The sequence below is a fragment of the Cyanistes caeruleus genome, chromosome 3 (assembly GCF_971803275.1).
Source record: "Cyanistes caeruleus chromosome 3, bCyaCae1.hap1.1, whole genome shotgun sequence".
Classification (NCBI taxonomy): Eukaryota; Metazoa; Chordata; class Aves; order Passeriformes; family Paridae; genus Cyanistes; species Cyanistes caeruleus.
Window position 1 is genome coordinate 64,708,319 of NC_141703.1, and position 27,827 is coordinate 64,736,145.

General features: G+C 38.1%; 1 long non-coding RNA gene across 1 annotated transcript; it reads right to left on the reverse strand.

Moving 5' to 3' along the window:
- Positions 1 to 93: 93 nt before the first annotated feature.
- On the reverse strand, positions 94 to 27,827 carry LOC147654201 (uncharacterized). Its single transcript, XR_015284688.1, has 4 exons — positions 27,500 to 27,827; positions 18,158 to 18,234; positions 15,862 to 16,069; positions 94 to 2,509 (listed from the first exon to the last, which is right to left on the reverse strand). It is a non-coding gene; the product is annotated as an uncharacterized LOC147654201 (long non-coding RNA).

Sequence of the window (27,827 nt, forward strand, 5' to 3'; positions counted from 1 at the left end):
TCTTTACAGAATGTCTCATAATACTAAACATAAATATTTTATATGAGCATGCCATGAAAATTTATGCAAAAAAAAATTCAAAATTATAGTGCATTTTGTCAAAAGCAATAATTTATTTTTCACACAAATGAAATTTATTAATTCAGAGTATTAGTTCACAAATAGAGAATGAAGATTCCTTTACAGATAAAACAAAAATTAACTCAAGTAAAAGAAAAAGAGTTCATTGGGCAGTTTCCTATTACTTTTTTCTCACGCCTAGAGAAAAAGATGGGAGACTTTACTGATCTCTATAACTACCTAAAAGGAGGGTGTAGCAAGGCAGAGGTCTGTCTCTTCTCCCAGGTATCAAGAAATAAGATGAGAAATATATGCTTGGATACTTGAGTATCCTAGTATCCATGCTTCTAGTTTTATTTTTTTTTTTTTCATTGTAAAGTCAGTTGGGATATAATATTTGTATGTTCTAAGGGGTTTGAAGCTTTGGTTGGCCTAGCCAGATCTGAGGTGTATGTGGGTGAATGAACTCTGTGGCAGAAACAGAAAACTCTGCCAATGAGATAAAGCAATAAAACATTTCTAAGATGGCAGGATGGTTCATTTGTCTAAAGAAAAAGGCTGTTGAATTATCTCTGCTAGACAATCTGTTCTGTTGCTGTTGTCTGGAAATGCATTATCTTCATGTTGCAGATAGATTTGAGAATATGCTCAGGTAGGCTGAATAGGTGTAAGAAAAATGGTTTATATGCAGATGATGGGTATATCTTCATGGCAAGCATTAATCATTAAGCTTTCCCACTGCATTGCTCTCTAGAACATCTTTCTTTTATGTAAGGTAGTATCTTTATTTAGTTCTGTGATGTATCACAGGGTAACTGTCTCAACAGGTTGTTAATGCTAAGTCTATCCTAATGGAGTTTAATTAAAAACCATATTTTGCATCTTTAGTTAAAAGCAAACACAATGGTGCTTGCAAACTTGACTAGCCCATTAAGGCATACAACCCATAATAGGCTCTTTTTCAAACAATGATGATGTTTTAGTTTGATGTATAATTTATTTACATGGGTTAGAAAATACTTTTTGCACTATAATCAGAGCTCAGTAAGATAACCCAAAAGTAAACAAGAAAAAAAAAAGAAATATAATGCTCAAAATTCTTTTTTTCTTGTCTTCAAAGTGAATGAACTAGAAAACATAATTAATCAGGAAAAAAAAAGTGAGCTGTTATTTTATGAGTAAAAATAAATCACTTCTCCCTTAAAATCACTTTCAATCACCTAAATGGAATATTTCATAAGAAACACTTGTCAAATAAGAAAGAACAAAAGAATATTTCTAAAGGTTTTACATATATTCATGCATTCTTAAAAATAGATTGAAATACATAATACTGAGGAAAATACAGTGCAGTCAACACAATAAATGTTTTGATATAAGCTCTATACCATTACATTGCAAAGCACAAAATACTAAATAATGAATTTACCAGTAAATCACAAACCTAAACAGTAAAGAATAAAGTGAAATCTATTTTAAGACAGAGATATATATTTAACTTACTATTCATAGAAACCAAGTTGGGTGTACTTATTACTTAATTGTAATAAGTACAATTAAGCATTTGATAAATGTATTTTTCTGGACATACATAGGTTTAGAATTTTCAAAAATGCATAGTGAAAAATTTAGGCAATAAACCATGCTATTTGTTTCAGAATTGAAGTACATACTGTCATTTAAAAGTATTAATTCTTCTATTATGTTTCCTTGAAAAATGTTTTCTCTCCTACCCCAGTTTCCGGGATTCACAGAATCGTAGAATATACTGTGTTTGAAAGAATCCACAAGGATAATTGACTTGCCAAGGGGCAACTTAAAAATGTACTTGGGTACATTCTAATATTTTTATATTAGAATATTTATATGTATATTTCCTTCATTTTGGAAATCAAGACGAACACAGCACTTGAGGTGAGGCTGCAACAATGCTGATTACAATGTGGAAATCGCTTCTTCCAGCTGTTTAGCTATACTGGGCCTAACGTACCACAGGATACAGCTGGCACTTTTGCCATCTGGGCACATTGTTGACTCGTACTGAACTTGACAGAACTTCTCTTCCTGCAGGGTTTCACTCCAGTCTTTTGCCCGTAGTTTATACCTGCATCCAGGATTACACCATCCCACATGCAGGATCTGGCATCTGCACTTGCTAAAATCCATGTGGTTGGTGACTGCCCAGCCCTTCAATCCATGAAAGTCTCTCTGTGTAAGGGCCTCTCTATCCTTAAGGAAGTCAATGTCCTCCTAATTTAGCTTAGTTGACGAGCTCAGTGTGCATTAAATTCCAGCATCTGTGTCTGATAAAAATGCTCATGGGAACTTGCCATAAAATTGAGCCCTGGAGAACACCACTAGTGACTGGCCACCAACCAAAAGTTGCTCTATTTACTGCATTTGTGTGAGTCAACACAGGCAGGCAGTTGGGACAGCCACAAATCTGTGTCTAGAATAGATAGAGTAAATTTATTTTCATTATCTTGTCAATCAGGTAAAACAATACCTGGGCAGAGGCTCACAAGCAGAGACATAGGCGCTGTTAAACAGAGTCCATGCTAGAAGATCCCTGGCCTGCTGTTCACATAGGCTAACCAAGAGTTATTCCCAATTGCAAAGTCACTTGAGCAATTTCCAATCTCCTCACCAACCTCTGCTTTTTAACCCATGCCTCCCAACACTTTTTGGGTCCAACTCTTCAGTCAGTTGGTCACACATTGTATCATATACATGACTGGGTGTGTGCTAGACAATTTTTATAGAAGGATACCATAGGAGTGAGTATAAAAGCCTTTAAAAAAAACCCCAAAAAACAAACAAAAAAACCCCCCTCCTCTACATCCCCCCCAAAACCTCAGAAAACCCCCCCAAAAAAAAACCTCACAAAAACTATCTGGTTTAGTCAGGTGATGCTGTCAAAAAGGGAAAATAATTTAGAAGCATAATATTACCTTTATGAACCTATGCTAATGTTGAGTGATGACTGCATTATCTTTCAAGTGATTTTCAATAATACCCCCAATAATACCAGGCACTGAAGTGAGACTGACAGGCTTTTAATTACCAAGGTCGTCTTGCTTGCCCTTTTGAGGATTCTAATAACATTTGCTGACTTCCAGTCATCTGGAACCTCTGCATATTCCCAAGACCATTCATAAAGGAGAGAGGTCTCTCAACAGCATCAACCAGATCCTTCAGTATACTTGGATGAAATGTCGTTATTTCCAAATAAACTATCAGATGTTAGAAAACTATTCTAGTTGTGGTACTTATTTTGATCTTGAGGAGGAAACTGGACAATTCTACTCTTATCCCAACCCTAAATGTTTATTTTCACCTGTTGAATGATAAAGCAGCAGGGAATTCAAGTACCACAGGTATTTCCATCAGGAAATACCTAAAATATTTCTGAAAGAAATACATCTAAAACAAATTGATCTAGACTCTCCAAGCTCATCAGAAGATCTATACTTGTTCTGTGATATCTTTAGAATATCTTTTCCCTTGTATCACCCACATATTTCTGCTAAAAGTTAAAACCTAAATATAAGTAATGGTTCAGTCCTCCAACATTTGTTTGAGTAGGCAGCTATCATTAATGCAGTTCTTGTAAGCACCAAAGAACATCAGATGCTGAGCATCTCTTAAAATAAGTTCATCCCTTGTTCAAAATTGACACAAATTTCACTACCAATCTGTAATAACCAAATAAGTACTTTTCATTTAATTAGTAGTAACATATCACTCCACATTTCTATAAGTAAGTCATCTCTAGTGAAGTGGTGGAATATTGAGAGTTCTGTTGCACACATGCAGTTTTGGAAGCATTGACTAAGGTACATATCTTATTAATGCTGCCTTTTAACTCCTCAGATGTTACTGAATAGTGAAAAAGTTGGCAAAAACTAAGGAAACTGGTATGAGTATTGCCCAACCCTTTTTGTGGAAATGCTGAGTATTTAAAACTAAATTAGCAGAGTTTGAATCATTTAAATATGCTCCAGTGTTAAGTAATGTTCATTATTGTAACACCAAATTTTTGGCATGTGTACTGACAGAAAAGTTCTGTTTACTGAGAAGAACTTATGATGCTTTGTCTCAATTTATTGTGTGTTTCCATTCAGATTACCTGGTGAATCTTGCTAATAACTACAACATCTAACTTGTATGCAGAATCATCTTTCAAAACATTAGGCCATGTATAAATTTCAGAAAGTCTTTCCTTATACATATGGCAACAAAACTAAGACATTCTATCCCAAGCATGTAGAAAATATTTGTTTCCTCCTAGCTTCTTCCAATCTGTTTCCTTCTAGCTTCTGCATTAGACCATCAGGAAACAAGGATTTAGGTGGGTTTTTTCCCCCAGCTTCCAAAGCTGTGAAGTTAATGGAAGTCTTCCCTACTGTAGGAGTTGCCAATGCCTAGCACAGGATGCTCAGTGAAGGGGTTGCTCACGCCCTTTCACTGAGGTATTGGCAATTCATGTAAATGTTAGCTGCAATTACTGCTTAGGTCAGTGATTGTATGAGTCCTGAATTTAGTTTTGAGTAGTGTAAGTTGAAAAAAACAGTCTTTTCCTGTAAGTGAAGTGTTAGTTTAAATCCTAAATACTCTTTCAAGTCTTGATCTAAAACTGAAATAATTATTCTATGACTATTTGTTAATTGTGGGCAAGTTATTATGACAAATATTGTTTCCTATTAATCAGATCATTAGTAGATATCCTAAAAGTTTTATGCTTTAAAACCCTCTTAGAAATGTGATCTTTCATTTCTTTCTCCTCCTTCTACCCCAAAAGATATAGGAATATTATATTTATACAAAAAATGGTGTACAAAGGTGATTCCTTTTCTAAAGAAATTTAATATTTCTCTCTCACTGAAGTATTCCAACTATCTCAATAGACAGTGTCTACTAAACTGGGTATTTTGCACTGCAAATAAGAGTACTCTTTCTTTCTAAGAGATAACAAGACTGTATCACTACAATTTCCTTACTGTTTTACACCAAGACTAATGTCTGCATTTTAAAGCAATATGGAAACAATATAGTGAAAATTGATTTTCAGTAATATTTATTAGCAATTTTCTGACTGTAGGGCATCACTAAACAATCTTCTGAGCTCCAGCCTCTTCAAAAGAATCTTTTTTAATAATCAACTTTACATATAAGTGATAGTGCATTTCCAGTGAAAAAGAAGCTGCTCTAAATCACAATTTTTGTTTTCAGGATGTAGAGTTATGATTACACTTTTGTGATTTAAATTTTTTTAGAAAAAAGAAATTTCTTTCAAGTCAATTAAGTGAATTTTTTTTTCATTTCTTTCCCAAAAGAAAGATTTTAAAATGAAAATAAGTCATCATTTTGGTGTGTTCTGTGTCAAACAGCTTGTCCTGTCAATGATAATAATCATGTTGAGATACTCATTTAATGGGTGGGTTTTTTTCTTAATGCTTTCTCAATACTTTTCAAATGAGAACACAAGTATGAGAAAGTTGTGTTTCTAAGATCATGATGCCAGACTACCTCAAGAGTGCCCTCATCATTTTGTTCCCTTGCACAATTTAAAACCATTCACTATATAAAAAAATACATACATTCCTTTAAAAAAATGTATGAAGTTACCTGGCAGACCTAGGGAGGAAAAACAAACCGTTGGCTTCAGTGCCATTTCAATGTTCCCTTTCCGGTTTTTGGCATGCCTGGTGCACATTAAAAGATGCTTTCATGCAGACCTTGAGATCAGAAAAGCACTACAGAACAGACAATGTCCAAAAGGTGATAGATAGATAAATAAGGAGCAGCTGAAATAGGCCAAAATCACACTGCTTGATCCAGAGGGCAGCATCTGTCCATGCTATTTTGAGCCCTTCAATCCACGATTTTCCTGGAGAAATTATGACTAAGTATTTGCTGGATCCAGCTTCTAATTAACTTCCCAGCACTTCTGGCTTAGCACAGCCTTCACATGTGGGATGTTCTGAATTGAGTAGCCTGGATTTCATTTACGTCAGCATTTGGCCTGACTCATTGTATCTGAAGAACTGAAGGAAGAGAATAAATGGGTACATTTTCAAATGCAAATTTACTCAGCACTTAGCTGCCCTCATGCTTTTAAAACACTTTGTCTAAAAAATCATTTAGGTATGGCATAAATGCCTTTGCCCTGTTTATGCTTTCCATACTTTGTAAACTGCCCCACTGACACCTGTTGAGAGGTGTGTGGCATGAAATCTTTTATTACAATATGTCCTTAGCTGTTCCAGGAGCTGGAAGTATGAACAACAGAATATGATTTCCATTAATGCAATACTTTAAAACAAGACAAATCTACCTAAAATGTCTATTCCTCAGATTCAGATAAATGGAATTTATTTTATAGAGAAAACTTCCAATGGCATACTAAAAAAGATCAATCTCCTAGGCTCTTTTTTTTTCTTTTGCATCTTTTCTAAAATTGTTTTCAAGTCATCTTTCTTCATCTTTTTCATTACAAAATTTAATATATTTTAGGGCTATAATAAATGAATAGTAAAACGCATTTCAGTACAGAGCTTAGCATGAATCTCACAGATTAAATAGAAGTTTTTGCCATGACATATGTCTCACCTTGTGGGATTTACACCTGAACCCAGCAGAACCCAGGCTGGTTAGGGACATCTTGAGAGGAGAAGAGGAAAGATGCACAATCTGATCATGTAAGCCAAATTTGTAAAGGAACCATTAAGACTACACAGAGGTTTCAGTGGTTAGAGGAATAAACCAACAAAACTTTGGAAGTCAGTGTGGTGCTGTTAGTGCAGGGTGATTGTGTATTAAAAGGGAGTGAGATCCTGGGGGTAGGCTACACTCCAGAGCATAATTTAATCTGATTTGTAAACTTCCACTATTTACTGATCATAGTGTTGCCTAAAGTTAATTTAACTGATAAACGGAATAGGTATCCTAAGAGCCTATGTTGCTGAATGATGGGAAATATGACGCTTAGGGAGAAGATGACTGAAAAATCTTGAGTTTTGTAAGCAAAGCTGGTTTTTATTCACTTGTTCCCCATCAGCCATGTCCAATATTTATGATGCAAAATGCTATGAGTTGATGCATTTAATTCTGCACATACAAGGTAACAAGTATATTGGCCACAACAACCCCAGACACAGCTACAGGCTGGGGGAAGAGGCACTGGAAGTCTGCCCAGCAGAAAAGGACTCAGAGCTGTGCATCAACAGCAGCTGAACATGAGCCAGCAGTGCCCAGGTGGCCAAGAAAACCAATGGCATCCTGGCCTGTGTCAGCAATATTGTGGCCAGCAGGAGCAGGGCAGGGATTTTCCCCTTGTACTCAACACTGGTGAGGCCACACCTTGAATCCCTCATAAGATCTTCACTACAAGAAGGACATTGAGTACTGGAGCAAGTCCAGAGGAGGGCAACAGAGATGGTGAAGGGTCTTGAGCACAAATCTTATGAAGAGCGTCTGAGTGAGCTGGGATTGTTTAGTCTGGAGAAAAGGAATTGCAGAGAAGACGTAATCGCTTTCTACAACTGCTTGAAAGGAGGTTGTAGCAAAGTGGGTTCTTGTCTCTTCTCCCAAGTATCAAGTAATAGGACATGCAGAAATGGCCTCAAACTTCAACAGGGATGGTTTAGACTTCATCAGGAAAAGTTTCTTCATGGTTATCAAGCATTGGAAAAGGCTCCCCAGGGAAGTGTTCAAATCACCATCCCTGGAGGTATTTAAAAGACATGTAGATGTGGCACTGAGGGACATGGTTTAGTGCTGGATTTGGCAGTGCCAGGTTAACAGTTGCCTTTGTTGATCAAGGGGGTCTTTTGCAACCTGAATGTTTTTATGATTGTAAGTATATGGGGATCCTTGTCTATCTAACTTTTTCTGAGCACTATCTCAACATCTTAAGGATGTGTCTACTTGTCCTGTCTTACAGAAAGGGGGAGATCTAGGAGACTGTGCAACACAGGATTTTTTAATCTAGGATAAACAGCTAAATTAAAATTCTCCTCTCAAATATTTTTCTACGTACCGTGTCCATAAATTCCTTGAAGTGAATAGGATAATCCTGGTGTAAAAAGAGGAAAAGAGTAGTTCTTTAGGTCTTGTGAAGAGTCCTTTTAGAAAATGCTTTTAAAGTGTAGAGCTAATTGAGCTTTGAATGCTCAAATATTTTCATTATGGAGCAAATAGAGTCATGGAAAAAGGCTTTTTAATTTTTTCTCTGTAGTATTCAAAATGACTCTGTGGAAACTAGCTCTTTAAAAACCCCCAAACCAAAACAAAGGAAACTGAACTCTCCTTCTCCCCCAGAACCTTAGGGGTTCAAATTAAGTCAATCAAAATCAAGACCTTTTGTGGGCTGAGAGTAAATGCTGCTTTCCTCTGCAATCTGTGACCTCAAATAGGCCCTTTTCTTTCTAATCACATGTTTTACATGCTGTGAAGAATAAAATGCATTTAATTCTTTGACGCAGCCTTCCTTTATGCCTACATGAAAGAACTGCTGAAAACTGCAGGTGAAGTTATGTAGAAAAGAATAAAGCAAAAAGTGGTTTCATGCACATTCCCCTATTCCTAGGGTCCTTGTAAGTGTACACACAGCATGTGAGACTTCCCACAGTGACAAAATTGAAGGGTTTGAAAGAAATTAAGTTCTGGAATAATAAGGAGGGAAAAGAACCACATTTTATTTGCTTAGGGTGGAAGAAAATCTTTGTATGACTGTAGGGCTACCACTTCAGTGTCCATTACAATAGAATGGTTCATTTGGAAGGGACCTAAAGCAATCATCTAGTCCAACTGCATAAACAGCAGCACAGTCTTTACACCAGAGCAGTTGCATCATTTCCCTCTGACATTTGGGAAGCTGCAACTCTTTTTAATGCCATTTGGCAAAGCAGATTGCTGTGTATATGCCATGACTATTCTCAGGGTTTTTCTCAGGGAACTTATCTCTTGGACCCTTTCCTATTTGTCTACCTGTGGCTAAGTCCAAATCTTTCAGGATTTTTGAAGAAAAACAATGACTCTTGAAGTAGCCACTGCTACTCTTCAGAACACCATGGAATGGTTATATCTATAGTGGTAAAAGAAATGTGCTTAGGACTGCAATCTGGAACAAACAATTTCATAAAGGTTTGATGAAATAATTTTATCTCCAAAACAGGATGTGTGCATGATGAAGACTACTGAGAAGGGTGCTTGGTGTATGGTAAGCTACTGGACTAGGAAGTGCATTAAAACCATTTCAAGGACCATTTAAATAATTCTAATGTATATAGTAGCATCACTACCACCCAGGAAAGTTTCTAGATGCTGTTTGATTTATTACTAGAGGTGCAACCACAGAAGACCTGTGGATTACCTAACTGTGACAACCACCCTTTTGCAATCTGTATTTTCCTCTTTTATCCTCAACTTTTCCATATAAACATCAATCTTCTTCCAGTTCTTCCACAAATGCTCAATGCTTTCACTCTTCTACTCCCTAATACTATTTTTTTTTCCTTCAGTGCTCTTAGTATAATTCTGTTTCTTCACTTTCTTGTCAGTCCACTCTTTTCAGCCATATGCAACTGTTACTGTACTCCCACACATGTATGATCTTTTCCCTCACTTCTATCATATTTTTCCTCAGCCTACAAAGAAGAGATGGTTCTTCCATTTTCACACTTGCAATACTTGTCTTTGACATTGCTGGCCATTTCTTCATCGCAGTGCTCAGCATCTGAGATGCATAATTCAGAAAATGAATATGTGTTATAGAATTACTTTGTCTGCATCACAGAAGATAAAGACTTCACAAGGAATGGAGAAAAATCTGATGGAAAACATCTTTCTCAGACAAGGAAACAAGTCTCTTATGGACCATTATCCCCTTTCCTCACTAAGGTCATGCCAGACATTCTACAGCTGTGTAGAGTTCTGTCCACCACTCCAGGTAACATGGTTGTGCCTCTTTTCAGTTTAACAAAATTATCTCCCCAGTCTATTTTTCCTACATTTTCATACTAAGATATTCACAGAACCATGAAATGATTTGGGTTTTATATGACCTAGCCCAAGTTCCTGCCATGGATACAGACATCTTTCACTAGACCAGGTTGCACCAAAGCCCCACCCAACCTTACTTTTAAAACTTTTAACACTTTCAGGCATGGGGCATCCACAGCTTCTCCAGGCAACCTGTGTTGCACTATCCTCACTGTAAAAATCATGTAAAAATGCCTTTCTTGCATTCTAGACCTAGCCTCTTCCACTTTACAACCATTGCCCTTTGTCCTGTCAATTGCAGGTCTGCTAAAAAGGTTTGTCCCTACCTTTCATATAGGCCCCCTTCAGGTACTGGAAGGCTGCAATACGGTATCCCTATAGCCTTCACTTCTTCAGGTTTAACAACCTCAACTCTCCCAACTTTTCCTCCTAGGAGAAGTGTTCCAGCCTTCTGAATACTTTTGTGTCCCTCCTCTGGGCCCACTCCAACAGGTCTTTCCTGTGTCCACCATGTTTTGGGAAACCCATATGAGGATGCAGGCGTGGTGTGACCAGAGCGGGGCAGAGGGGAAGAATCCCCTCCCTTGACCTGCTGCCTGTGCTGCTTGGGATGCAGCCCAGGATGTGTTTGAACTCCTGGGCTCAAGCACACATGGCAACTTTGTCTTCAGGTGGAACCTAATGGGACAGAACTGAACTTTGCACACAGAGGCATGCAATAAGCAAAGAATAGGAGACACAGAACATCACAGAGAGGAGATTTTCCATTGCCAACACCAATCAAGATTTCATTTGAGGGGGAATATTTTGTGATATTTCAAGAATAATAAAGGTTGATCACAAGCTGGCTTTTAAAAATAAAAATGAATGTGTGACTTTTTTTTCATTCCACTCTAAATATGAAAAATGCTTCAGTCACTTATGATTTATTGATTTACTTATTTTTCAATATAGTTAGTCCTTCTGTCAATAAAAACAATATAATATAAACTACAATCTAAATAAAATTTAAAATAATATTTATTGTAATTATTGATTGAGAAATGAAATGAGGAATTAATAAAACTCAGTGACTGCATATTTTTATTCTGCTCCTTCAAAGCTTGTGCTATTTTTTTTTTAACGTAGGATGAATCTGGACTTCTTATAACTGAAAGCCATGAAAAAATTATAAGGTATGGAATACTTTAAACAGTAGGAGATGTGAAGGCAAATCAAACAGATGTTCATAATTTTATGATCCTTAAAAAACCAAACAACTATTGCAAATGTATTTGAAATCTGTGCTGCATTTCTATGACCATAGCAAAATTATTTCAAGTATTTATAATATAAGAGGAATTATTTGCCTTCTTACTGCCAGTGCACCCAAATCGGGTCTTACATGATTGTCCTCTAGAATGAAATTTGTTTTACTTAGGACATGTGTCAAGGCATGTGATAAGGATTAAATGAACAGTTGACAAATGTCTTGGAAATATTAGTCATTTATAAAAAGAAACCTTTTAATTAATATTTTTTTAATAAAAGCAATAGATAATATCTTAATGATAAGCAGTTTCCAAACATGATTATTTCACTTTATGACACACTCAGACACCAAGACGTAAAAAGCAAGGCTGTTCCTCTGGATAGTGTTACATGTTCAGACTGCCCAGCCACAATGACAGTTTTCATTCTAAACTCATTTCACTTAGTTATGGGCATTACAGCAGAGAGAAAATTAGAAAACCCTGAGCATATCCAGCAAAAGATTCTCAACTCTTTTGTAGATATCTTGTGGAAGCAGTCTATCTTCTCCACTGTCAGGAAATCCATGATGACCTTTGGCTAGATGCTTAACCAAACTTCCCAAAGCTGAACCCCACACAAAGCTTAGTGAGCAAATAAGAATGGTGACACTACACAAGAAGGTTCTTATTTATATGTAAGTCATTTAAATTTAAAATATCCTGAACTTTTGTTTTACTTATTGTCTTTATTTCTTTTGTTTATCCACTCCATTCCTTTATTTTAACTTATAGAAAACTTATATTAGAAAAATCTGCATGTTGATTCTCTTCTTGTTTATTCCTGATGACTTCCTGTTATTGATGTGATTTGGTGAAAACTTACTTCTAAAAAGAAACTGCAAAAAGAGACTTCACTCTAAAAAGAGACTGCAAAATCCAAATGGCTCCTTATATGAGCCATTAACTAGAAATTAACACAAAACTCCATCTCATCATTACCAGTTCTCAGGTAGTCCTAGGACAACAAAGGAAACTGTTCCAAATTGTTTTCAAATTACTCCCCAAGTTATACTCATTTCTACTAACAGCTGGCATGTTTTGTTTTTGGAGAAATAATATACTCTGAAGCACAGAGAAACTTGGGGTCATCTGAGGTGCAGAATGTAGTAAGTTAGACAAAACCTCCTACCAGGCCGATTCCAGTCCCATATTGACAGCAGATGTCAGTATTTCTTAAGGACTTTGTGTATTAGAAAGGAAAAGGTGTCTTGAGGCTTTGAACGGGATTCTGGGTAGTTGTGAACACTCCAAGTGATCTAAATTTGTGAGCAACAGATTTTGTTGTTTTCATCACCTTATTTTTAAAATGTCTTGAAGAAGGTGTTTGCCACTGAACCAAAAGAATTAGTAATTTAACTTATGTGTGGTCTCAATTCTGAGTAGTGCTGAGCAGCCTGAACTCAAACCTCTGGCTAGGGCTGGAGGAAGAAGTTGCTCTCATGCCTAAGCAGCTTCCATCACAGTACAGTCAGTGGGGACATGATCTTGAGATATGGAGGAAATACTTAGGTCATTTTTAAAAGGCAACCAGCTAATCTCAGAGTGAAATGAAAAATACTCTGTAAACTTTCAGAGTTGAATTTTAAAATAGGGAATAAAAGTTGAATATAAACTTTTCAGAGAATATGATATTACTAAATATCTTTCAAACATATGTATGTAAGAAGAGATATTTTCACCTAGACTATTTAATCCTTACACCATTTACTCAAACATACATCTGTCAAACTATTTGGGACTACTCACAAGAGTCGTTGCATATAAATCACTAAAATTCAGCGTAAGGATTACAGAATCTTTCCTCATGTCATACAGCCTTGAGTGACAAATTGGAAAAAGGTCCCCCTATACAAACCAAGGAGCTTGCAAAATCCTTGAGCTTATCAAAAGAAGACAAATTTATACTAGATCAGCTTTGAAGGTGCCTAGCAGCTGTCAATGCTAACAGTAGGGAGTCAAGAATGACAAAACCTCATGTGATGCATTCAAGGAACAGTTGCAGAATGAACGTCAGAGAAACTGTGCACTTTTTCAAAATGTTGTATAATTAGGAGGGTAGCTGTAGTCAGAAGCAGTGAAGACATGGTTACCACCTTGGAGGTCCATGGTAGAGCAGGTATCTACCTGCAGCCTATGGTGGGACCCCACATGGGAGCGTGGATGCCTGAAGGAGGCTGTGACCCCATGGGAAACTCATTCTGGAGCTGGTTTGACAGCAGGAATTGTGACTCCATTGGGAATTCAAGCTGGAGCAGTTCACAATAAACGGCAGCCCATGGGAAGGACTCATATTGGAGGAGTTAATGGAGGACTGTTTCCCATAGAAAGAGCCATACCCTAGAGCAGGGGAAGAGTGTGGGGAGTCATCCCCTGAGGAGCAAGACAATTTGGCTGAAATTTTAACTTGAGCTATTGTGTGTAAATGTGCAAAACAATTTGAAAAACCAAAGGAAAAAAAATTAGCAGAAATTGAAGAAGATTTATATGAGGGCACTGTTCAGTAAGCTCTGAAATGAATGCTATGAAGGGCACTCAACTGTGACACCCTAGCTTGGTGGCTATATCCTACCCTTAATACACAGACATGGTAAAAACTAATGTATTTGCTAATCTTAATATAGAATCAATTTCTAAGTTTAGTCTTGATGAAAACTCATTGGCTGATTCTCCTTATCAGGTACAAAGTTCACAATGTGAGTTCAGGTGATAGGAATATTAAAGATTTACACATTTAGATTTATTTTTGAAATGCAGAAAAATATTTTTCCATGCCTGCAGTTACCTCACCTTCATGAGCTACAATCAGTTCTGCTTGCAAACTGTGGCTAAGATCCTGCTTCTTTTGTCTGGAAGCAGGATTAAGTCTCAATATTTAAGGGCAGTCCTCTAGGCACTTTTAAAGCAAGTAGTAGATAGGGGAATGGTTTTATAAACAATCCTGTTAGATGTTAATAGGATCAGAATTATTACCTCTACTACCATACTGAAAATGTGCCCTCAGAAAGATTTTTCTTCATCCTATTTATACTTTGGTAAGCCCTCTGCAGGAGTTTCAAGTACTTCAGCTTTGAAGTACTATGAGTCTGCACAGGGAAAAGAGATGTTATAGCCCCTAAAATCTGCAGTGAAAGAATAAGCTTTTAAATAATCTCTCTGAAATTTGGTATAGGTTATGTACCGTCCCACAAACCCCAGTTCCTTTTTGAATGGAGTGAAGAGAAATGATTTTCAGAGAGCAAAGTTTTGAATAACTTGGGGTAGTAGAGACTTGGTCAAGCAGTCCAACTCTAGTTGTTAAATGTAAATAGACACCACACAGTAGAGAATATTGTCTTGCTCTTGAGCTATTCTCATTACATTTCATGAAAAAAAATAAAATCACAGGGAGTCTATGGGACTTGTCCTAACTCTATAAGATTTCAGGCTCCATGACAGTAACTTTAGTGAATATGCATAACAGTCAGATGCTTAAACCACTTTAATGAGAGTTTGAGGTCAGCAGCTCTCAATGCTTGACTTCTGTGTTAGAGGGAATGAGGAACCTGTACAAAATTTGGGAGAACAAAGAACTGCCAATGTCTGGAAGTTATTTCACTTGTTTTTACTGTTAATCTAACCTTGTTAATATATTGATATTTACTTCCTTTCAGGTAAAGAGCAATAAAATCCCTCCTGAGTCTTCTTTTCTTCAGGCTAAACATTCCCAGCTCATTCAGGGAATGAGCTTCACAGGGCTTGTGCTCCAGATGCTTCTCTGGACATTCTCCAGCAGCGCAGTGTCCTTGTAGTGAGGAACCCTGAACTAGACACAGGATTTGAGGTGTGGCCTCACCAGTGCTGAGCATGGGGGACAATCCCTGCCCTGCTCCTGCTGGTCACACTATTGCTGACACAGGCCAGGATGCCATTTGCCTTCTTGCCTGCCTGGGCACACTGCTGGCTCATGTTCAGCTGTTGTTAACCAGCACTCCCAGGTAATTTTCCACTGAGCAGCTTTCCAGCCCCTTTTCCCCCAGCCTGTATCCCTGCCTGGGGTTGTTGTGACCCAAGTGCAGGACCAGGCACTTGGCCATGTTGAACCTCATACAACTGGCCTCAGCCCAGTGATGCAGTCTGTCAAGATCTCTTGGTAGAGCCTGCCTTCCAGGAGATTAACTCTCCCAACCGATTTGATGTCCTCTACAAAATGACTGAGGGTGAATTCCATCCCCTCATCCAAATCATCAATAAAGTTATTAAACTGAATTGGCCCCAGTACTGAGCTCTGGGGTCACCAGCTGCCAACTGGATGTAACTCTACCACCACCACCCTTTGGGCCTGGCCTTCCAGACTGGCTTTACCTAGTGTACCTGCCATAGGTTACCAGCTTCTCCAGGAGAATGCTGTGTGAGTCTGTGTCAAAACCTTTCCTGATGTCTAGGTAGACGTCTACAGCCTGTCCTTCATGCACTAAATGGGTCATCCTGTCATAGAAGGAGATCATGTTGGTCAAGCAAGACTTGCCTTTCACTCCTGTGCTGACTGGGCCTGATCCCCTGGTTGTCCTGCACATGCCATGTGTTGGCACTTAGGATGATCTGCTCCATGGCCTTTCCCAGGTACTGAGGTCGGGCTGACAGGTCTGTATTTCCCCTAGTCATCCTTCTTACCCTTTTTGTAGATGTGTGTTACATCTGCTAATTTCCACGCAGCAGGAGACATCCAATCAAAGCTAGATCAAAACATATTTGTTAATTGTCATTAATTTAAGTGATGATGATGATGATGATGATGATGATGATGATGATGATGATGATGATGATGATATATCTGAAAAAAGGGTGCTTGGGACATTCAAACACTGAGAGGAAAGGACAAAGAGACAATATAAGCTTTACATAAGGGCATTACAGGTACACACATTTAATAGAATGTTTCAACTGTATACATCCAAAAATGCATTGCATGCAAGTTCTTAGTTTGTTTTCTTAACCATTTTTACTTAGTTTTCATATTCATGACAAACTGAAATCATGGCATAAATGGGGTATAATTGAAAATATTATAAAAAATATTAGTAGGGTATTGACTTCTGTAACTTCATAGCTAGGTGTCTTTAATTAACTCCAGATATGAAAAGCTTTTCAACATTACAATTTCACAAAATTATGAGATATTTCTTGAGCATTCAGGGAAGATAAATTTAATTTCACAGAATTTGCCAAGCTGAACATTTCTTTGTTTGTACACCTGACAAAAATATATATGCATCTTCCAGATGGATGTTCCAGGTTTTCAATTCCTGGAATTTGTTCTTCTGAAAGATACTGTCTGGAGGAGAAACTGAAATTTCTCTGAAATATATAAGTGTTATGCCAATACTTCAAAACATAGGAATGAAAGTGGTCTAGAAAAACTTGTCTCCACAATATTTTCATTTATGCCTTTGTTAAAATAGATGAAAAGCAAGCACACACAACTGGCTATATTAAATATGCATGAAAACACATGAAAGTGCCTACCATTGCAGCTAAGACCAATGCCTGCCTACTGGCTAGTTTACTTTTCTCTCTGTTCTGCCATCATCAATTTCTTTGTGAGTATTACTGTTTGCTACAGCACTGGAAAATTTTATCACAGAAAGGGCTGAGACCCAAACTAAGGCAATAAGTACAAAACTCATGCTGAGTTCTGACAGATCTAAGTACTACCAAGGATTCAGACCTGAGAAAATTTTCACCATCTCTGAAAAATTTCCTTTTACAACATGTAATTTCTTAATGGATCTGCTGAAGCACACAAAAAAAGAAAAGTAAAATGAAAACCATCAAGGTGAATAAAACTTCTCTTTATTTTAACATATAGAACCAGAACAAAAGGAAACACAAAATGTATGCAAATGAACAAGCTCAATATCAGCATAAGTATCATATCAGCATATGTAAACTGCACTGTATTAAGCCTACTGATTAAACAAATTAGATGAGGCATTTTCCTAGGATTGTATCATCATCCATAGTGAATATATGCTTCAGCAGAGGCAAATCAATATTTTGTCAGGGGGCCTGTCAAATCTAAACTTTCACAAAAAGGTATTGACGGTATGTTATAAAACTACTGACTGTTCTCTGAAGAGAAACATTCTGCTGGGGAGGAAATGTATATTTCTTTGGGCAGATTCTGTTCATTAACATTTCGTATGTGGAATTTTATGCACTGCTTTTCTTCTTAGAACTAACCTTATACCAGAGAAAAAAGATTCCTAGACATCTGAGGTGGAATGCAAAAACATTTCAATTTTAAGCCTGATCACGCTGCAGGAGAAACGACATAAAAACTGTATTAATTTTGAGTCAAAGCCAGCTAATTAGCCACACAGAAATCCATTATATCAGAATTAATGAGTCTTTGTATCATACCTGTCTTCCCTGATGTCACCATTTTTTTGAAACACGTGAAGTACTTTGTTTTCCCACACTGGGTTTCTTTGGTTATACCACATACTGACTTTCATGAAGTACCGAAAGACTAAAGTCTAAAAATCTGAGCACATCTTTTATGAAGAAAGCTGATTAAGAGCACTACAGAGAGAATCATAACAACTGTCAGCAGCATTTGCTGACTGGCTCTTTTCCCTGATTCTTCCTTCAAAGCTCTGCCTCGAATACTTCAATCCTTCCTTCCATGCACTTGCAAGACACCACTTACTGAGAGACAATGCAGTGAAAGGCTCACTCTGAGAGAGATCCTTATTTAACTAACCAAAAACCTTTTTCTTAAGGTTTCTATGAGAAACCTGCTCTTTTGAAAATACTCATACCGCTGAGTTCCATGTTAGTATATCCAAGTATGCTGTCATTGTGTGAGGGTTCTTACCAAAATCAATAGATGGAGAATCTGGAAGAGACAAACACCCCTCAATATCAAACTAAACACATAAAAAAGCAGCAAAATTATTCAGGAAGATATTTTGTAAATGTTATCTGTTAGCATTTTCTTGGTAGCCCCTGTGCCTACCATAAGCCTCAAGGAATCTGTTTCTGTAAGATAAAATTCTATGGTAATTCTCAAGGAACTTTAGCAAAAGACTCCTTCTCTCTAATGTCTACTTTATCACATAATTGTGAGTGTACTCAATTAGCAAAATTAATAGGGAGTGCTCAGGAGTGTGAGGCAGCTTCACTAACCAGTTACTTTACCTTAAAATGAATTTTGCATTTAAAATAAAACAGGAAGTTTAAGTAATTTGTTCTCTTTTGATGAGTTCCCTACTCCAGCATACCTTGAAGATGGTGATCATATTTTAAAGCTGCCCTTCAATAAACTGCTCTTTTCTTCAATCTCCAGCAGTTCTTGCCCACCTCAGTTCCTGTTTTAAGTCACCATTTCACAGACATATGAAAATGAAAAAATCCTCCTTCTCTGCCCACCTGCTTCTACCAGGAGCTCTGAATGCCTCCCACATTCCTTATTTCATGCTATAATTAGAACAAATATTTTAAATACAAATATTCTCTACTTCTCCTGAAGTCTTTGTTGCTCTCCTGTCACTCTCCTGTCATTCTACTTCACCACCTAGAAAGACTTTGAGTACTGAAAACCAAGTTTTCTGCTTTTTTTATCTAGGGCTTTGATTTAGTCAGCACAAGAGATAATAAACTCTGTTGTTACACATTCTTTCTTGTGGGTCTGTGCAGGACCTGTATGAAATTAATACAAAACTTTCAGAAGATCCTTCAGCTCATTCTGTGTTTCACCCCCTCTCTCTGTATTTGTGCTGTTGTGAGCCCTGAAAAGCAGATATCTATATACTAATTATTCCCTTTGAAGCAGACAATAGACACTGGGATTCATTTCAGTCTTCCTAAAACATCCCTTCTTTACTGCCCCAGAAAGGTCCCTATTCTGGAGCTGTGCCATGGAATGTCCATCATGTTTTTGTTGCTTTTAGATCATACAGCATTGCTCTGGACACGGCAGAGGCTGTTGATGAGGGCTGCCCTCTGCAGAGCCCTCCTCTGCTGCCTGACCCACACCAGCATTATTAGCCAAGGGTCAGAGCTACAGCCTCTTGCAGGAACACTCTGTTCTGCCCACCTTGTGCAGCAGAACCCAGTACTTCACCACGGGGACACACTAAAGATGGCAGTAGCCTCCCTGGAGACAACCTGAATCAAGCTAAAATGTAGCAACAGAGCTACCAGAAATGAGCAGAGGGATAAGTTTGTATTTTTCCTGTCAGTCATCTGTTTGCTTGAAAACAAATAGCAATCCAACAGCAACATACCATGCATCCACTAAAATGCTTTCTATGTCTTCCCACCCCCATTAGGATGACTTTTTTACAGAATACTCAAGTCCCACAAATCTGCCAGACTGTGAGCTAGCAATAAGATATTTTAGGACAGCTGGAACTGTTATTGTTAGGTGTAGTTCAGGCAATAAAGACTGCTTTTTATTCCCTTATGCCCATAAATGATTACAACCTTTTATGTTTCTGAGACTTTGACACACTTGAAATAAAATTATTGAATATTCTGGGTTTGATGGGCCCCACAAGGATCATCAAAGTCCAACTCTTGGCCCTGCATAGGACAGCCCCAAAAATCACACCATGAACCTAAGAGCATTCTCTAAAAATATCGTGTACTCTGTCAGGCTTGGTGAGTTGTCTACTTCCATGGGTAGCCTGTTCTAGTAACCAAACACCCTTGTTATGACCCACCCTGGCTTACTTAAAGCTACCTTTGCTGTCTCATTGATAACCTTCAGCAACAGCATCTACCAGCAGTGTGCCCTGGTGGCCAAGAAGGCAAATGGCCCCCTGGCCTGGATCAGGAGTAGTGTGGCCAGCAGGAGCAGGGAGGTCATTCTCCCCCTGTACTCAGCACTGGTGAGGCCACACCTGGAGTGCTGTGTCCAGTTCTGGGCCCTCGGTTTGGGAAGGACGCTGAGACACTTGAGCGTGTCCAGAGGAGGCAACGAGGCTGGTGAGGGGCTTGGAACACAAACCCTGTGAGGAACAGCTGAGGGAGCTGGGGTTGTTTAGCCTGGAGAAAAGGAGACTCACAGGTGACCTTATCACTCTCTACAACTTCTTGAAAGGTGGCTGTAGTTAAGTGGGGGTCGGTCTCTTTCTCCAGACAACAATTGATAGAATCAGAGGACACAGTCTCAAGCTGTGCCAAGGGAACTATAGGTTGAATGTTAGGAAAAAGTTTTTTATGGAAAGAGTGATAAAATGCTGGAATGGTCTGCTCAGGGAGGTGGTGGAGTCACCATACCTGGATGTGCTTAAAGAAGACTGGATGGGGCACTTGGTTTAGTTGTGGTGTTAGGGCATGGGTTGGACTCAATGATCTTGGAGGTCTCTTCCAACCTAGTCATTCTGTGATTTTGGGAAAAACCTATTACCATAATAGTGAAGAACAAGCAATTGAGCTGATAGAAAAGGGAAGCAGCAATTTTGAGAGTGGCTGGTTTCTGCCAGGGAGACTCATCCTGATCTGCACAGAAGGGCAGAGGCCAATAGCTGTTCTCTGCTTGATTAAGAATGTGCCTGCCCAGCTTGAATTTGATGAAGCATCTCAGGAGGCTTCTAAGTGTGCCACAGCATGTGCCTTATTTATATGTATAGGGCCTGCATCCAGTATTGAGAATTGCAGGATAGCCAATGTTAAGAACAGATAAATTAATAAAAAACTCCTGAGTGTCTGTGTGTAGCAAAGGTAGTCAGAGATCCCTGGCTTCTAGTAAATCAAATCGATTTTCCACTGCTGCAGCAGACAGATACAGAAAGAGAAAATATGCACTATGTTTCCTGGTGCTTTGTATATTGCTTCCAGTGAAAAGTTCAGAGAGAAAACATTGTCTCTAAAATCCTGTCCTGTGAGTGGGGTGTTCTTCACACAAGAAAACCTCAAGAAGGCTGTTCAGAAGCACAGTACTCAGAGCAGTATTGTGATTCTGTTTGTGTAGCAGTGTACCGGCCAAAATTCCCAAGCAGAGCATTTAAGCAGGACTACAGGAATAGTGATCAATCTTAAATTGAAGTACCATAGATTATTACCTCAGTTCTTCAGTAAATCTTTGTTTATTTTACTGTTGCTGTCTGGAATAAAACCACATTGCAAAGCTGCTAACCAGCGTGTAATATTATAATAGAGAGAATGGAAAATTTCAACAAAGTCATCATTAAAAGTTTGAGGTTTCCTGGGGAAACCTTACCACAATAGGAAATGAAGCTTGTTCAATAAGCTTCAGCTGGTAGATAAAGAAACACCACAATCATTAATTTAATGTCCAGGAAAGATGCATTGTCAGTGATCAGAATCAGTTCTGTAACATTTGGGTTCCAAAGGAGTGTGACTGGGCATGTCTGCCAGCTGTTCCTTGTGGTGGTACTCTTGTTTTCACCCAAAACCTTGTGAATTAAAACAAACAAATAACAAAGTACAGCACTACAATCAAATTTTTACATTCAAAATATGGTTATATTTTGACTGCTGAGTGCATCTGTCTGAATGCCTATTTTAACAATAGGATATGCCTAAAAGATTTTATTCTTTATTCATACTTATCTCCATAATGCCATTTTCACACTTTGGAACATTAACATATATTTAAAAATTACACTTTGTGGGCTTAGGCATTATCACATACCTCTTCCAAAATTAGTCTAAGGCTGTACAAATAGTTTTTGCAGTACTGTAAAAGAGCCCAAAAGAGGTAAATAGCTGACTCTACATGGTAATCAAGGATGATCTGGACTAAAGTGATGTTTTCAGAGATCATTACTCTACTGCAGTTAGAAGTAAAAAAAAATCCTAGCCTTTAGTTTCCTTCTACCATTCTTATGTGCCACAAAAATTATATCAGTAATTTTGAATTTTAAAGTTTAGGCTGAGTGACAGGTCATTCGAAGACCTACTCATTAGTTCTCCTGTTGATTTAAATAATCCTTATACATCAGGGTGCATATAAAATACATTCTTGGGATCATAGAACCCTGAAGACAAATAGCTACGCAATTCCCTTATTCTGCCTTCATATTAGTTTTCAAAAAGACAAAACATTAAAATAAGTAATGCTAGAGACATCTAAGCAGGAGACATATAGTATCGTAAGTAAATGCATTTGTTTTTCACCTTAGTACATTTTTATGAGAGACTCTGAAAGGATTCTAAAAGCTCTGCTTTGAATAGGTATCCCAATATAGCTGTCTGATAAAACCAGGATTTTGACAGGAACCAAAATGCATCAACCCCCACAGATGCATACAGAAGCCATTATTAATACTCGACCATTCAGATCAACAAAAATGGAGACAAAAAGGTGTATTTCAAAAGATAGACATTTCAAGAGATGCACTTATAAGATAATGTTTTGAAGAGTAAATTATTGAGTGGATATAATGAAGACCATGAATTTTTTTGGGACTGTGGTGCCCATCTTGTTCAGGCAGCTGTACTGATTGACTGAGCTAGGACCTCAGTTGTAGCAGATTCATGCTGTCATCTCTGGTTAGCAATGTGGCTCAGCAGCTGCATGGTTTAGGCACCTGATCAAACACTGGAAGTATTCCTGAAGATTTGAGAAAGCTTTAGTAATTAAGAAGAGGGTAGTAATAGTCTGGGACAGAAATTAATTATTAAGGGGCAAATGGAAAACTAGAATGGGTATCAAAGAAGTCTTTGTGTACTTCTGAAGATATTAATTTTCTCATTTATGTCCAGTGAATTCAGCAGGAGCAGATCCAAGGTCATAAATAAAACATTGGTAAGACCTCCTACTAAACTTTTGTAATTTCTAAAAAAACTAAAAAAAACCAGTAAGAATGATCTCATCTTTTTTGGAATATATTAATTGTTTTACATTGTTTTCTGATCTTGCTTTGTTTTTAAGTTAATACTGTGTTTCTAATATAAATGATAATTTGAGCATTTTGTGGTTATATATATGTAAATATATATATTTTATATTCTATATTTTATATTTTATATTTTATATTTTATATTTTATATTTTATATCATATATCATATCATATATCATATATCATATATCATATATCATATATAATATATCATATATCATATATCATATATTATATAGATATTATTAAAATAAATATATATATTATATATCTAATCCATTTTCTTTCATTCATCTGCCCCTTAAGCCATTGAGCCTCTGTACAAATGCAAGAAACTGCTTCCAGAAAACTCCTTTGTATCCTTAGTCACAAAGCTTTCTTCCATTATTCTTTCTTCTAGGATGTCTCATTACTTGACATTTTAGACAGTATTTCTATCCTAAGTCAAATACAAATATACAAATAATACAATGGATACATTTCCTATTTTATGTTTTACTTGAAAAATAAATTATGAAATCTCATTATCTGATAGATGATAGGTAGATAGATAGATAGATAGATAGATAGATAGATAGATAGATAGATGAAGCAATGTGTGTATTTTAGATTTTAATTACATTCAAATACCTCTGAAACAGTTAACAGTTCAAATGGAGTCTTCTGGTTAAATATCCACATGTTTTAGGCTAGTTGGCTTGGTACATTTATTCCTGATTCTCTGTACCATACAACAATTAACCATGGGTTAATCTTCTTTGTCAAGGAGCTGGACATACCTTTTTATTTATGTGATGGATGGATTTACCCCAGAAACCTGCACTATGGGTAAGGTTATAACCAGTGACAGAAACAGCAGCCCTGTAATATTCCCTCCCTAATCTTAAAGCAGTGGTGAGCACAGGTTGGTTTGTGACTAAATTGTTTGTGATGCTGGTAGTGAAGGTCAATCTCTGCTCCTCAGAGAAACTTCACTGATTTAAGCACTACCCTTCATAAATTGCTGGACCCCTCCTGATCTTACTGGCAGTAAACAAGCTCATGCAAGCTGCTTCCCCAGGGCCACCGTATCCACTGGACCTGCAGGGGAAGACCCTGCATTTACAGGTATGCAAATCTCTGGGAACCATGTAGTGGCACACAGACAGCTGTGACAGTGTGACCCTCTTCTGGGCCAGGCACATACTGCCATCCCTGCACCTTCTCTGTCAGTCTTAGCAGAGAAAAATCTCAGGTCCATATAGATGTTTAGAAAAAAATATTTCAATAAGCACAACATTTCTACATTTCTATTTGCAGCACAGGCAAACTGCTGAAATTGACTCATGTATTGGAATTGTTCTGTCCCTTTTTTTTCCTTTCTAAGCATTATCCTTGCTGCCAAGGAAACCTGATGCAGGAAAAGCAGTTTGGATAGCCTACACATGGCTCCTGTTGCTAAGGAAACGCCTGCTGATGCCTGTAGACCTCTGTGCAGAGCTCCTGAGTGCAGGTGCGCACTTGGAGGGCTGAGATCCACATGGGTGAAGTGACTATGGAGAAATCAGAATTGCTGTTTTTCATTTGGTTTGCTATCATGAAGGTCCTAAACATTTAGTTTCTGAGATGGATTTTGAAAAATCATTACATTGAGAGTAATCTCCTGTACTCTGTTAGCACTGCTGCCTGCCTGTACCCGTAATCATTAGCGCACAAAGCAAATAACTCCTTTAATTGCCATATCCAATTCCCTCACTCTCAGGCTCAGGTATTCTGAAGAGATACATATGAAGGACACATAAAGAGATATGATCTGTTTGGAAATGCAAATGATGACACTGAAAAAAAGGTTTTTGCACATCTGCCTAGCTAGTATACAAAAACTTCCTAAGAACTGTGAAAATTATATGTATTGTTAAAAACCACATGCTGGAAGGATATTAGAATAATTCCCAAGAGTCCCAGTGATATTTCAAATGCATCTATTTTGAGCTGAGCTTATATATGCAAAATCACATAACTAATCTGATGACATTTGCAGTCTCCCACAAGGGCTGACACTTATCTGTTCATTATTTGACCTTCATGGGTTTCTCATCAGATATGCATGGGTGCATTCGTCAGGCCCCAGAAAACTTGCTCAATGACACTCTTAAAAAGGACTTGGGGCTGTTCATGTACTCTGAGTGAAATGCAAGGGAGAAATATCAACAAGATATTCCGAAGAGGTCAAAACAACAAAAAACTTTACTGGAAACTTCAGAAAATCAGGCAACTTTGGCAAAGGCTTAAAACACATAAAACATTTCTCAAAACTTCGCCTATTCAAATTAGTAGACTTCAAGGCTGTCCAATTCTAAGTTAGTCAAAACTCTGAGAGAGAAAGACTGAAAATATATAGAAAAGAGTAAGTCTGGTTCCAGCAGTGTTCAGCTGATAGAAATCCCAAGAGGAGGTAGGGTTAAGATGTGCTCATCACATGTCCTGGGTGATCAATACCCTTTGGCTTTCCTGGGCCCTTCCCAGGCAGGACTTCCAGCCATTCTGGAACTAGATTAGGATTCCAGAGGCAGATGTAAGGCATTGCTTCCAGTGTCCCAGAGTGGTGGTCATGGCAGGGCTGGGATACACCAAAGGCAAAGCCTGACCTGCCCCTTTTCCCCACACAGACCCCCAAAATGTTTTGAGATAGCAATCCTTTCAGTTCCTCACAGCATTCAGACTTTACTATACTGGTATTTCTCTTACTCATTTCAGCTTACACTCCACAGAAATTGTTCACTTTGTAACTTAGTCAAAGTTCTCATACCAAGAGGGAAAAGATTCAATACTAATTGCTCAAATGAATTATTTATTAGAAATAAATCAAACACAGGAGACAAGAAGACATTTCCTATGTGACATAGACAAAATTTTGTAAGTCAATCCAATGTGTTCAGTACACACATTGAATATAATAAGTACACAGATCCTTAAGCCATTCCTGTACATTATTTGTAATATATGAACTCTGGGTGTATACACTGTTGTAGCTCCCTCTGCCTCAGTCTTTGAGACCCTCAGTAAAAATGCTGACAGGTACACAAGACACCATGCTCCACATCTTGTGGATCTGGCCAAATAAAAAGCAGATACATAAATTAATGATTCATATGAAGAGCTTTATGGGCTTAGAGATTACATTGACAACAAAATAGGAAGCAGCAGCAGGAAATTAACTGAAAGACCAACTTTTACCTTTTTTATAAAAAATGTAGTTAAGGTTGGAATAGTAGAATGTTGTTATTTTTTAGTACATTTCCAGATACCAAAATACTGACCACATCATGAACAATTATAATAATTAATTTCATCTACATGTTTAACATCTCCCTGCCTGCCCAGCAGAAGTTTTGAGGTTCCATGACCTGCACACATGTGCTAACCACAGGGCAGGATCTCACTCAATTTTCTGTTGTACCACCCTAAACTCTAAAGTTCTCACGATAAGACTTCAGCAGGAGCCATAACAGTCCACCAAAAACATGTCACAGAAATCAATCCAAAATTTCTAAGAAAAAAATAGGTTTGTTGAAAGCAAAGCTTGGTTTTTGGGACATTTGTAAGCAGAGAATCCTGACCCATATTGCATGGCAGTGAGATGTTACCTTTAGGAGAAGAAGGGGCTAGACGCAGTTCAAATAAGAGCTGAAATACCTGTGGTTTCCCCCTGTATTTCCATTACTACTTCCCTTTAAATCAAATATAACTATCAGTCCATAGAGTTAGATGTGAAATACTAAATAATGAAGCATGTGACTAGAACAATATGAAGACAGGAAATACTGAGATTTGGGATGGCGCTCAGACCATCGTTATGCTCCTGGTGGTGTTTTCTGTCTGACAGTATGATGTATACTGGGACCAAGTTAGACTTATCAGAGTGACCAAAGGTTAAATACCTGGATAAAGTGTAATCAAAAAGATACACAGCTCTGCTTAAATACTTTCTGTTGTTGCTTTCCCACTATTTCAAACCTCCCCCACTGACTTCAGTGTTAAATGCCACTCTGTCTGTAAAAAGATCCCTCTTCTTCCAGAAAAAGATATCATATATGACCAGTGACCTTAGAGCAGGCCTGTGGGGAAATGACAGCACAGCAAGCACTTGTCAGCCAGGTACACGGGTGTCATGGGGTTACTTTACCTTTAAAGAAGTTGAAATTGTTGGGGACTGACTAGAGTCTTTTCTCCTGACCAATTATCGGTCATTGCTGAGAATTGACAGCAGTTTTGGCCATTGAGAGGTGGGATCAACTTGTGAACCCTACCTTAAGATGTAAAACCAGAGCTCTCTTGTTCTCTTTGTTTTCCTGGCTGTGGAAGGTAACAGAGCTTCGGCTGGCCTCCCGTTCCCTGCCCAGGCCATGCGGCCCCGTGGGGCAGGGGCTGGGCTGGGCCCAGCGGCTCCCGGCCGGGAGATGGGGCCTGCGGGGCTTGCCCCGGGCTCTGGCCGGGCCCAGCCGATTTCTGGCTCTGCTGCAGGTTTTTGCTGTAACTAAAGTCACTAGAAACTGCCGAGTGAAGAAGGAGAGAGGCTCTGGACCTGCAGCAAGCAGAGACAGCGACCACACTCTCCAGAGCAGCCATGAGGAACCT